We start from the raw sequence: 14842 nt of genomic DNA on the forward strand, positions 1-14842 counted from the left end.
GAGGTAAGTAGCGACATTGGACAGGTAGTGGGGACATAGAGAGGTTAGAATGGATGATAACGACGTGGGATGTGCTTAGTTTAAAGGGAAGACGGGGAGCACCAAGTTAGAGGGAAACCAGGTAGATCAGATGATGCCGTGTGTTTGAGAATCGAAAGTGTATTCGGAAGTGTATTGTGAAAAGAGTGAGGTGATTGTGAGTTGTATTGAGCGTGGAAGTGTATGGAGCAGCGTATGAGGAATAATTGTGATTGTGCGTTGTATTGTATTGAATGATTGAAGAAGCCTGGGAGGAAGGAGGGTGCAGGAAGCACCAGATGTGATGGCACAGGTGTGCAAGTGAACAGGTGTATGGAGCAGTGTATGACTGAGTAGTGGTGATTGTGTGTTGTGTTGACCGAATGGTCCTGGAGGAAGGAGGGTGCAGGAAGCACCAGGTGTGATGGCACAGGTGTGCAAATACAGGTGAGCATGGTTGTATGGAATAAATGGTATGGAATATATGGAGTATGGAATGGATGGTGTGGAGTGAGTATGGTGAAAACTGTGGAGTGGAGTGGATGGTGCGAAGGCAGTGGATGGGGAGGATGGACCCCATCACGAATACCCGGGGAGGGTAGTTTAAGAGTTAGGTAGAGGGAGTAGGTAAATTGTGGTTGGATATTGGCATCTGTGGTGCGCGGTGGAAGAATGGTGTTTGGATGGGTGCATTAGTGACATGGAAATGGCTGGGCATGTGGCCTGTTAGTGTGTGTAGTTAAATGGGCACTCTGCCACTGTTAGGATGTCGGCCAGGTGAGGCCGCAGGTGGGCTCTGGGAGCCGGTAGAGTTGTGGATGGGGCCCGAGGATCCAGAGGACGGACCCGGGTAGCCCAGTGCCAGAGAGGGCACCGAGTGGGGAGAGCGCCAGAGGGCCTTCCCCAGGTAGATAGGTTAGGGTAAGGAGCAGGTAAGCTAGGAGGCAACTGCAGTGGTGGAGGTGTGCAGGTGGGTAGACCTGCTGGGAGAGCCACACGACCCAGTCCTGAAATTGTGCAAGGGCACAGGGAGTTGAATCGGGGGAGTGAGACCCCAAATTGATGAAGCACCACAGCTTGGTCAATGGGAATTTGGTTCTTAAAACCGCATAGAGTATAAGATGGCCAATGGATTGGCAGGGAAAGACCCCGGGTAGCGTAAAGTGTGTTAATGTCATTTAGGAAGTAGGATTACGAATCTCCTCGCACCATCTACATCCACTCACCTGGGGTGACAGAACTCCACACCATGCCATGTTGTTGTTTTTATTATTTTTGTGCAAATGTTTGGAATGTGAGACGCATCATGACGTGGGTGTGACGTTGTGCTGATGTACCATCTCTCCCTCCTTATGAGGATTGATGATGAATTGGTGATGGCAAATTTTGGATTAATGGGATTGTGATGAATTTGGTATAGGGGAAATATTGGGAAGACGAGACGTAGTGACGGATTTGAAATGTGTAGATTGTTGTAAATATGTGTAAGGGCAAGGGTGGAGTAGGTTACGGGGGGTGACGTACGGTAGGGACGAGCTATCTCACTTCGCTCTCCGTGCGCACCTTGTTCTGCATTACCTGTGTTGATGTGTACCCTTGTGCCCTTACCCCTCACTCACCTGTCTTCTCTGTCTTCCTTCCCCGACCCATGGATCGTGCTCTCTGGGCACTGAGGGGAGCGTGCGTAGGGCCACGTCCGTGTGCCCGAACCCCCGCAACCTACATCGATGCACCACTTATGGACCACATGTCTGTGGCTGAGCACCACTCATGGACCCCATGGGTTGGGGCATGGCCCCTCTGCTGGAACCGGCCACGATGGCCCAAGATCTTGCTTGCGGACCCGGTGAGGTGGCACCAAGCCCACAGGTGCACCACCCATAGTCGGCCCCTGTGGGCCATAAATAACAATGGACATGTTTTGTGCATTTTTCATTTTTATATCCACCAAATAGGACGCCAGTAAGAAGATGAAGTTGACAACATCAGGAAGAACAACGGCCAGCAGAGGGAGCCAAAGAGGAAGACCAGCATCAGTTTGTTTTTTTATTTGAACTGTGGTAACTGTGCACTCTGGTGCTTTATGGTGCTTTGGTGTTTTGGTGCTCTTTATTGGTGCTGGTGCGTCGATGCAGTGCATGCTGTCTCCTCCCCTCCCACAGGATTTTCTTTTTGTTTCCCCCAAAGAAAAATCACAGGTCCTGGGTTGCGTTTTGTAAATAGTCCAAGTAACGTCACTTGTAAATAATGCTCCCCACCGTCAATGTTTAGTTTGTGAATTAATTCCGCAATTTGGTTATCCTGTGGGCGTGAATCTGTTAGGCGGGGTGCAATGCAGCAGAGGGACATACTTATTTGTGTTTTAAAACTGTCACACTCAGGGTCAGGTTAATTGTAGAGGGGACGACACCTATGTGCCACACTAAGTTAAAGTTTTGTCGGCCCGAGACATGCCGTGAGGAATGAGGGTTCTGTGTTACGGTTTTTAGAACCTTCACTTTGTAAATTTAGTATTAAAATTTCCTATGTACATTTCCCCTTTAATTGGCTGTTAATTGAAATGAGTGCACCATAGCTAGTCCATGTACAAGCACGTAGGCCACCATATATCCTTGTAAATAGTTATTTCCTTATTATGTGTATTAGTTTAAGGCTCTGTTTCCCACTAATTGACACTGCATTGCACCGAAATCGAATAAGACAGATCCCCTTTTGCAAATTCCCCCAAAGCCTCGATTGCCAACTGCATTTGCCACCATTACGTGTGGTCAAGCCTCGGAGAAGAAGGGGGAGGAGCTACATTACGGGCGTGGCCCGCACCTCGTCACCGAAGGTGGAGCCAGGAAAGCCCCGAATGACCAACCACAAATCAGTGGGTATGGCTTGGTGGGGCGTGGCTATATAACCCGCGGCGTGACGCCCCCATCAGAGACGATTGAAGAAGGAGATGACCGAAGCACATGACCGAGGAAGCCCCCACGAGCGGATGACCGAGGAAGCCCTCACGAGCAGATGAGTAAGGGGTCCACCGCAGCGGAATCCACTGCAGCTGAATTCACCGCAGCTTTGACCACTGCAGCTTTGAGCTTTCGTGAAGCAACGCCGCCATGCGGACACGATTGAGGAGGGGCGGCGGCTGCTCACTCCCGGCCCGGCCGTTCTCCCGCGTCCAGCTGAACCTTCCTCCCCTTCCAGTCATCCGTGCCTGGCCTCATCCATCCTTTTGTGTACGTGAGTTTGTTTTGTGTGTCTTGTCCTGGGTATAAGTAAGCTTGTATAAGTTAGTATTGCACTGTGTCTTCTCCTCCTTCTGTCTTTATTTTCGTATCTTTCCTCCTCCTTGGTTTATTTTGACTTGTACATAATTAGTAGTAATAAATCGTGTTATTTCCTACTTTCTTCTTCTTCTTCCTCGTCCGTTCGTCCTTGTCTTTTCCACATTGAATACCTGTGGCACGATTTGGCCAACGACTAAGAATCGGGTCTAGTTCTGTTAATGGTTCGAGCCGCGGCTGCTAATCTGCTCGGCAAATTAACATCTTGTCCGCGGTCTCGAACGAGGTTGCTCACCTGCCTCCCTGGAGGGAGCTGGGCAGCTTCAGGACTCACGTCGGTCAGTCACAGACAAGGGGATTAATTTCCCCTTGGTAAGGGGAAAAGGGGCCGACGGTGAGATCCGCAGCAATATATATTGTTGCGGTTTTGGAATAAAGGATAACCCCCCTAATAGGTAGACGCACCACAACATGTAGCCTCGCGATAGTATAGTTATTTCTTCGTAAATGTAAGGTAGTCTCCTTTCCTGTGGTAGTTTTGCGTTGAGCAGGCCAGTGAGCTTAGGTGTTCTTTTGCGCTGGAATGCCACGTGCTCGGCCTGAACAAGTCTGGCAAGGCCGAAGGGAGGAGCTGCAGTGGGAGTGGCCGGTAAGCGCGAGCCGCCAATCAGAGCTCGAGGGCAGTGGCTAACCACGGCAACGGGAGGCGGAGCATGGAACATTCGGGTAGGGCCGGGGCGGAGCCATAAAACCCTGCTCCAAGCCCCCCGTCTTAGTTGAGGTGAGAGTTTTGGAGTGGAGCTGGAATGCGAGTTGAGTTGTGAGTCGTGCAGGCCATCAGTCAAGTTGAGTGGGAGCTTGAGTCAGTCAGTCAATCAACCAGCCCCTGAACAATTGCCTATTATCGTCGTCGTACACGAACTTTCCCCGTGCCCTGTGCCCTGCGCTCTGCTGCGCTCGTGAAGACGACCCGTTCCAGGCCACAGACGCGCGATCTCCTCCTGCCTGCATTTTTCCTGCACATGCTGTGACCACCAGAGGGCCACGTCAAGCGAGCTGTCCGGAGTTGTCGACGCCAGGCGCGTTTGGGAACGCGAACTTCCTTCCTTCTTTTTCCCCGTGTGAGTGAGTGGGCCCTGTGTCTGGGATTTTAGTTCACATTGTTTAAGTGCCTGCTCTGTGTCCTTTCGAATCACTGTACATAATAATAAATCGTGTTCTTCCTCTGATTTGACCATTCCCGTCCCTTCCATTAATTGGCCTAGCATAGTACGAATAAAACCGCTCCAATCGGGTTCCATAAAAGTAACGGCACGAGTCACGTGATACGCACACCGCTCAGCTTAATCGATTAGCGTGGCTTGTGCGAGGTCCGCTCCCCGTTTTTGTGGCAGCGTGGGTCAAAGGTACGTGCGGCGTCGACCTGATACCCTTTTTCACGCTTGCTGTGGAAGTGGTGATTCGGCCTCGTGGACACGAAGACCCAAGGGGAAAAAGGGGTTTAATCCCCCCTTTGTACCGTGGACGGGCTTCAGGAGATCCGCAACAATATATATATTGTTGCGGATCCCGGGTTCGCCGATGTACTAAGGGGGGTTTATGCCCTGCTCCCCCTCAAACTCCGGGTCCACTGAGGCCGCTGTCCACGACTAAGTTCGTGGTTGATGGATTGCGAAGCAATTCCGATCGCCAATTTCCCAGGCACGCGTCGAAGAGTTTACTGGTCAATATTCCCAAATACCTTCAATACATGTGACCGGAGAAACCGGGGATCGAACCCTTACTTTCCCACACCTTATGGGTGCCGAGCGGATGTGCACGGTGTGGAAAGCGGCGTTACCTGACGTGATTTATGAACCCGATTCGAGCCAAATTCGGTCTCGGATGATGCTAGGCCAATGGAGAAAAGACTTATCTAAACAGGTTGGAAAGTAACCAAATGTTCAGCCTTTTATTTTGAAGGCACAGAAAATACACAAAAGATACAGCTTATCAAGTCTTACCTAATAATAAACCCCACTGGCGCCTTCACACTCTGACACACTCACTCAGGGAATAACACTCTGGTTAAGGTTGTATCGATGTACGTGCTGGGATTGCCTCGCAATTGGCCACGTGGTCTGGTGTGCGCAGTTTGGTCCTCACGTGCAGCCTGGACGAGGTCAGGTCCGAAGGACGAACCGCCGCCTCAAAGTTGGCACGGACGAACTTCAGCACAGGTAGATGAACCTCAGCGCAGGTTGACCTAGATTCAGCGCAGGTGGGACGAGGTTCAGCTTCAAGGTGAGTCATGGGAGAAACCAACGCTTGCAGGTCAGCCTGATCAGAGCGAGAGATCGGTGAAGAACGATTGGTGTCGACAAAGAACACAAAGGCCAAACACGTGTCGTGGGAGGAACGAAAAAGCAAGCGAGGTCTCGTAGTAGGCATGGCAAAAAGGGCAAGAGCTCAGGTGTGTCCTCTGCACTGCGAAAATCCAAGAGCAAAGAGAAGTCGTCTAGTGCGCTGCGAAAATCCAAAGCAAGAGAGATGTCGTTCTGTGCTCTGCGAAATCCAAGGCAAAGAGAATGATAAATGCTATTGAAAATTGGGTCGCCACGTCAAAATCCAAGATGGCCGCCACCATATATATGTCTGAACCTTGTGAGCAAAATATCTCGAAAAATAAGCGACGTACCAACTTCTAATCTGGTGTGTGGTTGTATCTAGGCACAAGGAAGAACGCTGTTTAAAATTGGGTCGCCACGTCAAAATCAAAGATGGCCTCCGCCATGTATGTCTGAACCTTGTGAGATGAATATCTTGAAAAATAAGCGAAGTACCAACTTCTAATCTGGTGCTTGGGTGTATCTAGGCACAACGAAGAAAGCTATTGAAAATTGGGTCGCCACGTCAAAATCCAAGATGGCCGCCGCCATGTATGTCTGCACCTTGCGAGCGGAATATCTTGCAAAATAAGCGAAGTACCAACTTCTAATCTCGTGTGTGGGTGTATCTAGGCATAAGGAAGAACGCTATTGAAAATTGGGTCGCCACGTCAAAATCCAAGATGGCCGCCTCCATGTATGTCTGAACCTTGTGAGCAAAATATCATATCATAGCATGTTTTCTGCGTCTTCCACTTTGTCAACTCACATCACTTCACCGACGGGGGACCTAGGCGTAACGCTTTTTCTCATTATTCTACTCAATGCAAAACTAACACAGGAAAGATCTGCGCTTACATTTACTAAGAAATAACTGGGCTTAAACGAGGCTACATGTTGTAGTGTAACTAAACTAGGAGGGGAAATTAACCTTTATTTTAAAAACACAAAACCGCAACACTACACCCCTCTCTCGTCAGACTCGTCCCCGAGTCGGAACCAACAAATGAAACGACCGGTGAGAGAATGACATGCAAAATTAACTCTTACTTTTACATGTGACATTTCGGTGTGGGTCCCCCTAACATTTACTCTGACCCGTGTATGCGACAGTTTTAAAACACGAGATTTGTCCCTCCTATTGCGTTGAGTAGCTACATATCAGACTCACACCCACAACTAACCGAAATTTCGGAATTTTTCAAACTAAACACATAGCCGGTGGGCAGCATTTTTATATTTACAAGCACAAAAACAACCTTATTTACAATTCTATGACCCAGGACCTGCCCTTTTTGGAAGAGAAGATTGGAGGGGAGAGAAAGCACAGCAAAAACAAAACACACTCAAAATCATAACATTTGCTGCTTGCTTCTTGCATCTTTCTTCTTGCTTCTTCTGTGTGCATCTATCAAACCGGCTAGCCCTCGGACCGGCATACAGGCCATTTTTAATCTTCAGGGCTATCTAAACTTACACATCTTCTCATCCCTAGCACACCATAATAAAAATGCACAAAAATGCTTTTATTTTATTTCTTTGCCAGGCAGGGCCACTCCCATGTGGTCCGACTGCTTGGCATTAATGCCACTCAACAAGTGGTCCAAAGATGCAAGATGATTTTGCAGCAAGGTGCTGCACAGCAGAGGTGCAAGGCCACAAAGCCCGTGGTCCATAAGTGTGCTAAAGTGCAGCAAAGGGTTTGTGGCAGCAAAGTGCTGCACAGGTGTAGCAAAGTTACAGCAAAAGAATTTGGCAGCAAAGTGCTGTGTTGTTCGGCTGAACAGATGTAGCATTGTAGCAAGGTGCAGAAGGGATGCTGCACAGGTCGATGGTGCTGCCCCGCTCCACCTCCAAACTGGTCCTGGGGTGTGGGGGAGAGACAAGGCACAACAAGCAAAGCGGAAAGGACACAACGGCACACAAAAACACAAGGTAATGCGATGCGAGGGGCAAGGAAGAGCGAGCAGAGCAGGCTCGTCCCTAGCCGTCCGTACCCCCCACCTTCGGCTTACACTACCCTAGCCCCCCTTGTATTTACAATTCGTCCCTACGTCTTGTCTCCCATATCCCCCTCTATCTCAAATTCGTCTCCCAAGCCCTCCCAGGAAGGAATGAATGGAACAAACACAATGTCTCATTACGTCATGATGCGTCTTTACTATCCAAACGGCCTACAGAGCCCTGGTGTGGAGCTCCGTCCTCCTCGGTGACAGGCTGTGGATGGTGCGAAGGGATTTCTCATCCAAACTACACTATTGACATTTACTTTTAAACTACCCTGGGTCGTACCCTGCCAATCGGCCATCTTTAAACTATGTGGTTCTAAGAACCCGAATTCCCATTGCCCACTCTGTGGTGCCCTTGAAATTTGGGTCTCACTCCCAACGAATTTTCACACTGTGCCCTTGCACAATTTTGGGGCTGGGTCGTGTGGCTCTACCAGCAGGTCTACCTACCTGCGCACCTCCGCCACTGAAGCCGCCACCCGAGCTTACCTGCTCCTGCGACTACCTAACTGGGGAAGGCCCCTCCTGGCATTTTACCCCCTGATGCCCACCTTGGCATTGGGCAACCCGGGTCCTCTCTTGGGAGCCTCGGGCCGCACTCACAACTACCCTAACTGGGGAAGGCCCTACCTGGTGCTTACCACCTGATGCCCCTCTTGGCATTAGGCAACCCGGGTCCTTCCCTTGGATCCTCGGGCCCCACTCACAATTAACCTAACCTGCTCCCAGAGCCTAACTGCGGCCTCACCTGGCCGACAAACTATCAGTGGCGGAGTGCCGCAATAACCATACGCACCAATTAAGCCACACGCCCAGCCATTCCACATACTCATGCACCCAACAAAACACTTCGTTTCCACTACCCGCACCACAGGTGTCAATATCCATACAAATTTACCTACGCCCTCTACCTGGCTTTACACTACCCCCCGGGCTTTCGCGAATGGGTTCCACCTCCCCCCATTCACTCCTTTGCACCATGCATTCCACACCTTTTATTCCACACCAAGCATTCCACACCATTCATTCCACACCGTCCGTCTTGCACACCATGCAAGTCAATTCACACGACTACTTTTACACACCAAATATCTGGCACACCTTTTGTGCTCACACACCTCTTTCCTCGCATACCTCAACACAATTCCTTTTATTTTCCACACAACAATTCCTCACACACACACAGCATCATCTGTCTAACTACTTCCCCTAAAACTCGTGCTTCCCCGTCGTCCCTTTAAACTATGCACTCCCTTTTCTTTATCATCCACCTAAGCTACCTACGTGCCCTATATAGTACAGATGTCACTACTTAAATCTTGTCCCTACAGTCTGCTAAATCCCTAACATTATCCTAGCCCTCCCTCGGCTAGCTTCGGTGTCCCATGGAGGTAACCATTGCTGGCACCTCCATGTGCCTGTCACTGCCATCCCCCTAAACTAATGCTCATGGGCCCCATTGTGTGAGGAATGGTTAAACTACCATTCCTCCACGTACGGTACACTACTCTCATCAGTCCACTGCACTCGAGCCTCACCAAGTGGATGTACATTGTCATGGCTCGGCCTTGAAAGGCTGAGCGATCCATGTGGGTGGTTGGTCGCCTGTATGTTGGGTCCCTCCGGCATTTTCGATCCAAAGGGGGATGTATGGATGGGCTGAGGTGTAGGGCTCCACCCCTACGCGGGGCCTCGCGGTCCCACGCACGATGACCCAACCGGCCATGGTCGGAGCACCACACCCGCCAAGGTGCGCGGCTCCGAAATCTCCTACCTCCCCTTGAACCTCGCCGATTGCCTTTGCCGCCACGGCACGGCACCAACCATACAGTGCGGAGTCCGGCACGAATCGTGCACGCCGGTCCTTGCGAGACCGCCGCGGCACCGATCCCCGCCGGTCCCTGTTGCACACAACTCACCAGGGGCTCGCGTCTGCTACCCGTCCCGCTAAACGCTACCCCGGTCGGTGTCGATGCTTGAGCCGCGTCCTCACACCTCGCGACCCACTCCGCACTCGCACACCCAGGCGCCCCTGCGCCTCCCATACACTCCGTTACTGCACAATCTCCTTCCACATTCTCTGGTGTGCATTCTCCCTCACACTCCGTACTCGTACCTGCACACCTAGGCACACTCACGCCTTCCACACACTTCAGTACACACTTTTCTTTTACACACTCCGTAACACCCCCGGGTGTGCACTCCTGCACACACTCTGCAACACGCTCTGGTGTGCATTCCTGCACACACTCTGTAACACACTCTCCCATTACACACTCCATAACACACTTCTCCAGCACACTCCGGCACACACTTTTCTCGCTCACACCACGGCGCACACTCTCTCTCGTACTTCGTACCAGTTGCCCTCGTACACCGCACAATGGACCTTCATCGAACGCCGGGGTCTCGCCTCTGCCCCAAGCGCGCCAAAAACCCGTTCGCGCCAAACACTTTTGCTCCATTTTTTCCACTCATCTCGGGGTCCTCCTTCTCCGGGTGCACCTGCAAACTTTCCATTGAGTTAGCAAGCCCGGCATCACGGTGCAAATACAGACTTTGTTCAGGTTCCATAACCTCCCCCCGTGATTTATTTCCCGATTCTACCGTCTCTTCGGCCCCAATTATTTCCTTTTCTTCGACGACCGCCGGCACCCATGAAATTAATTTTTCCAACTCAGTAGTCGTTGGCTCTTCTATACCTCGTGTCGCGTCCCCCATAGCCCCCGTCAACTTGGCTGGCCTCTGCTCTACTTCGTCCCCATGTGTTCCTCACACTACTTCGCCCCGTCGCGTACCATTGCGACCTCCTCGCTCAACCCGCGCCTAATGTCCTCCCCCATTTCTTTTATTTCTTTCTTCGACGCCACCCTCATTTTTTCCAATTGATTATTTTGGGCATCCATTGTTTCTTTCAATTCGGCCTTGTTGTCCCCCGTCGCACCGCGGAGCGAAAGTGGGACTATGGTTTTCCCCGCCGTCCGTGTGTCCGTCCGTCTGTCCGGGCGTGCGTGCGTGCATGCGTACGTGTGTGTGTGTGTGCGTGCGTAAGTGAAGGACCGCATTCGAATTTGGTGTGTGGGTGCAACCCACGTCAAAATCCAAGATGGCCGCCGCCATGTATGTCTGATGTCATGTATGTCTGAACCTTGTGAGCGGCATATCTTGAAAAATAAGTGCAGTACCAACTTCTAATCTGGTGCGTGGGTGTACCTAGGAATAAGGAAGAACCCTATTGAAAATTGGGTCGCCACGTCAAAATCCAAGATGGCCACCGCCATGTATGTCTGAACATTGTGAGCTGAATATCTTGAAAAATAAGCAAAGTACCAACTTCTAATCTGGTGTGTGGATGTATCTAGACACAAGGAAGAACGCTATTGAAAATTGGGTCGCCAAGTCAAAATCCAAGATGGCCGCCACCATATATATGTCTGAACCATGTGAGCGAAATATCTTGAAAAATAAGCAAAGTACCAACTTCTAATCTGGTGTGTCGGTGTATCTAGGCATAAGGAAGAACCCTATTGAAAATTGGGTCGCCACTTCAAATCCAAGATGGCCACCGCCATGTATGTCTGAACCTTGTGAGCTGAATATCTTGAAAAATAAGCGACGTACCAACTTCTAATCTGGTGTGTGTGTGTGTATCTGGGCACAAGGAAGAACCCTATTGAAAATTGGTTCGCCACGTCAAAATCCAAGATGGCCACCGCCATGTATGTCTGAACCTTGTGAGCTGAATATCTTGAAAACATAAGCGACGTACCAACTTCTAATCTGGTGTGTGGGTGTATCTAGGCACAATGAAGAAGGCCATTGAAAATTGGGTCGCCACGTCAAAATGCAAGATGGCCGCCACCATATATATATGTCTGAACCTTGTGAGCAAAATATCTTGAAAAATAAGCGAAGTACCAACTTTTAATCTGGTGTGTGGGTGTATCTAGGCATAAGGAAGAACCCTATTGGAAATTGGGTCGCCACGTCCAAATCAAAGATGGCCGCCGCCATGTAGGTCTGAACCTTGTGAGCGGAATATCTTGAAAAATAAGCGAAGTACCAACTTCTAATCTGGTGTGTGGGTGTATCTAGGCATAAGGAAGAACGCTATTGAAAATTGGGTCGCCACGTCAAAATCCAAGATGGCCGCCTCCATGTATGTCTGAACCTTGTGAGCGAAATATCATATCATAGCATGTTTTCTGCATCTTCCACTTTGTCAACTCACATCACTTCCCCGACGGGGGACCTAGGCATAACGCTTGTCACACCTTGCTTCCTCTCCCATTTCTTTCATTTGTTTTTCCAATCGCTAACCCTGAGCCTTCATATCGTCCTTGTTACCCCTTGCTTCGTCCCTCTGTATTTCTATAGATGCTCGTAGTTGCTGTATGAGTAAGTACAGGTCCAAACCCGCTGGCACCGCAGGCTCGGCTCTCGCCGCCACGTATGAGGTGCCGCCATTTTCTTCGCCAGCTACCCCCCCTTCTTCGGCTTCCTCCACCACCAACTGTATCTCCTGCAGGTCCTGGGTCATCCATTCCTCCTCTTCATCTACCCCTACCGGCATTCGACCACCTTGGCCAGCCATGGTACGAATACAATTTGGCTTTAAAAGAACTAAATTTCGTTCGCACGTAATTTCAAGTGCGTGAAGCGCACTCCAGGTCCAATCCCACTCCCGGACACCAAATTATTGCAGTTTTGCGAAGCCTGTTCCCTTACAAAGGGGAGATTAATCCCCTTTTTCTCCTTGGGTCTTCGAACCACGAGACTGAGTCGCCACTTCCGGGCAGACGTGGGAAAGGGTCTCGGTACAATTTTCGCACGTGCCTAAGTACCCACGCCGCAGCGGAGGGCGGGGATCGAGTCTCGCACGAACCACGCGTAGTTGAGTACACCCGAGCGGATGGCGTACCACGTGGTCCGTGCTGTTACCTTGTTATTGGAACTCGATCAGAGCGATCTAATATGTACCATGCTAAGTCAATGATGGAAGGGGCGAAACGGTCGAATCAAAGGAAGAACAGGTTTTATTATTATTTACACAATGTACAACGGTAGAAGAAGAAGAGACACAGGGCAGTCTTAAACAGTCTTAACTTAAAATCCCAGACAATGGGCCCACTCACACACACAGGGAGATGAATGAAGAATGTTCATGCGCCAAACGCGCCGGCTTTGGTCCTCCAGGAACAGCTCACCCGGCGTGGCCCTCTGGCGGTCACCGCACGTATTCTGGCGAAGGCAGGCAAGCAGGCGGGAAAATCCTCGCGGCGCGTATCTCGGCAAAGGCAGGCAGAAGGAAAATATGCACGTCTGTGACCCGTCACGGCTGTCTTTTACAGCGCGATTAATACAACTGCCGTCAAACTGAGCACTCCGAACTCACAACTCATAACTCAGCGCTTTCACTCTCGTAACTCAACGGAGGACTGAACACAGCGCATCCCTTCTCATAACTGATTTGCCCCGTAACTCATCTGGCTTGCCCTGCGCGCATCTCATAACTCGAGCTCATAACTCATGGGCTGCGCCACTCTCATAACTCAGGTGGGGGCTCCGGGCACTTGGTTATATTACCCCCGCCCTAGCCCGCATCGAATGTTCCAAACCCCGCCTTTTGCCGCAGTGGTAAGTCACTCCCCTCGAGCCCTGATTGGTGGCTCGCGCTTACCGTCGGCTCCTCCTCCGCCTTCCTTTGGCCTTGATTGACTCGTTCAGGCCGGCCTCGTGGTATTTTGCGCCAAAACCAAAAGCATGGAGGCATCGTAAAGGACCTAATTCTCATTATTCTACTCAACGCAAAACTAACACAGGAAAGGTCTGCGCTTACATTTACAAAGAAATAACTGAGCTTAAACGAGGCTACATGTTGTTGTGTAACTAAACTAGGAGGGGAAATTAACCTTTATTATAAAAACACAAAACCGCAACAATATATATATATATATATATATATATATATATATATATATATATATATATATATATATATATATATATATATATATATAGGTGGTCCAAAAATTTGAAGATTGGATTTTCATTTCTCCACAAGCCTGCCCCTATTCCTATTTACGAAAATAGTTTGTGTTGAAAACTTGAGCTTGATTGGGCAATATTTAGAGGTTGCTCAAAATGTTGACAAATTTTAATGAATAATAAGACACAGAATTTTTAGCGTCATACATCAATTCATAGATAATTATCTATTTTCAATTACTCAAATTATTTATTATTGTTATTGTTGTTGTTTGTTTGTAAGCTAATAAATAATTATGTACAATGTACCATTGTACAATGTACATGTATGTTCAATAGTTCATTGTTCATTGTTCAATGTTCATTCATATAGTCAAATTAAGATTAAAAACAAAAACAGTCGATTAAACATTCATGTATTAATTTGACAACAAATCATTTATCGGAAAAAATAAATCATCCATCAGAAAATATAAAATATCTATCAGAGACGATAAAACAAATCTATCAGAACAATTAAAACAAAGTAAACATCAGAATACACATTATTTGAATGATTTTATGTAACATTGTTTTCAGAAACTTGTGTTTCAAAACATTGCCGACTTCTTTGACAAGATGGCTTTGGTTGACACTGGAAAGTTTTCACGATGAAGTTTCACACTCTCAACACAAATTGCTTCTGCTCTTCATTCTTGGTCAGAGTGTCATGGAAAGTTTGGATGAGAGCAACACCTCGCTCAGCACAGTCATTGATAACCTTCATGCTGCGTATCTTCTTCTCAAGCTCTTGGAATGAGTTGTCTGTGTTCCAGAGGTGTGGCTCCTTTTCCAGAAAACTCAGTGATACTTCTTTGTCAGACTCTGAGATGAATGACAACACCAAATAACTCAAGAGATCGACTTGTGATGTAGGTGTCCACTGAGTCAGAAAGCCTGAAGGCTTTAGCATCTATCCTATGAAGATTTTTTGGCTTTGGAGCCCGCTTGAAGTTCTTCACCATCTTTGCCTTTGTCTCATCATCCACCCGGCTATCAAAAAGAGCTAATGCAGCAAGGTGTTCTGACAAATACTAGAGGTGTCTCGTGAATGCTTTGACAGCAGTTTCACTGACAACCATATCTGGGTAAGAATCAAGGGTTGAAAGAAGAAGCAAATCATTGAGAGGTGCCTTTGTGGGTAGCG

Source organism: Myxine glutinosa, chromosome 9 (assembly GCF_964187855.1).
Source record: "Myxine glutinosa chromosome 9, kmMyxGlut1.1, whole genome shotgun sequence".
NCBI classification, from domain to species: Eukaryota; Metazoa; Chordata; class Myxini; order Myxiniformes; family Myxinidae; genus Myxine; species Myxine glutinosa.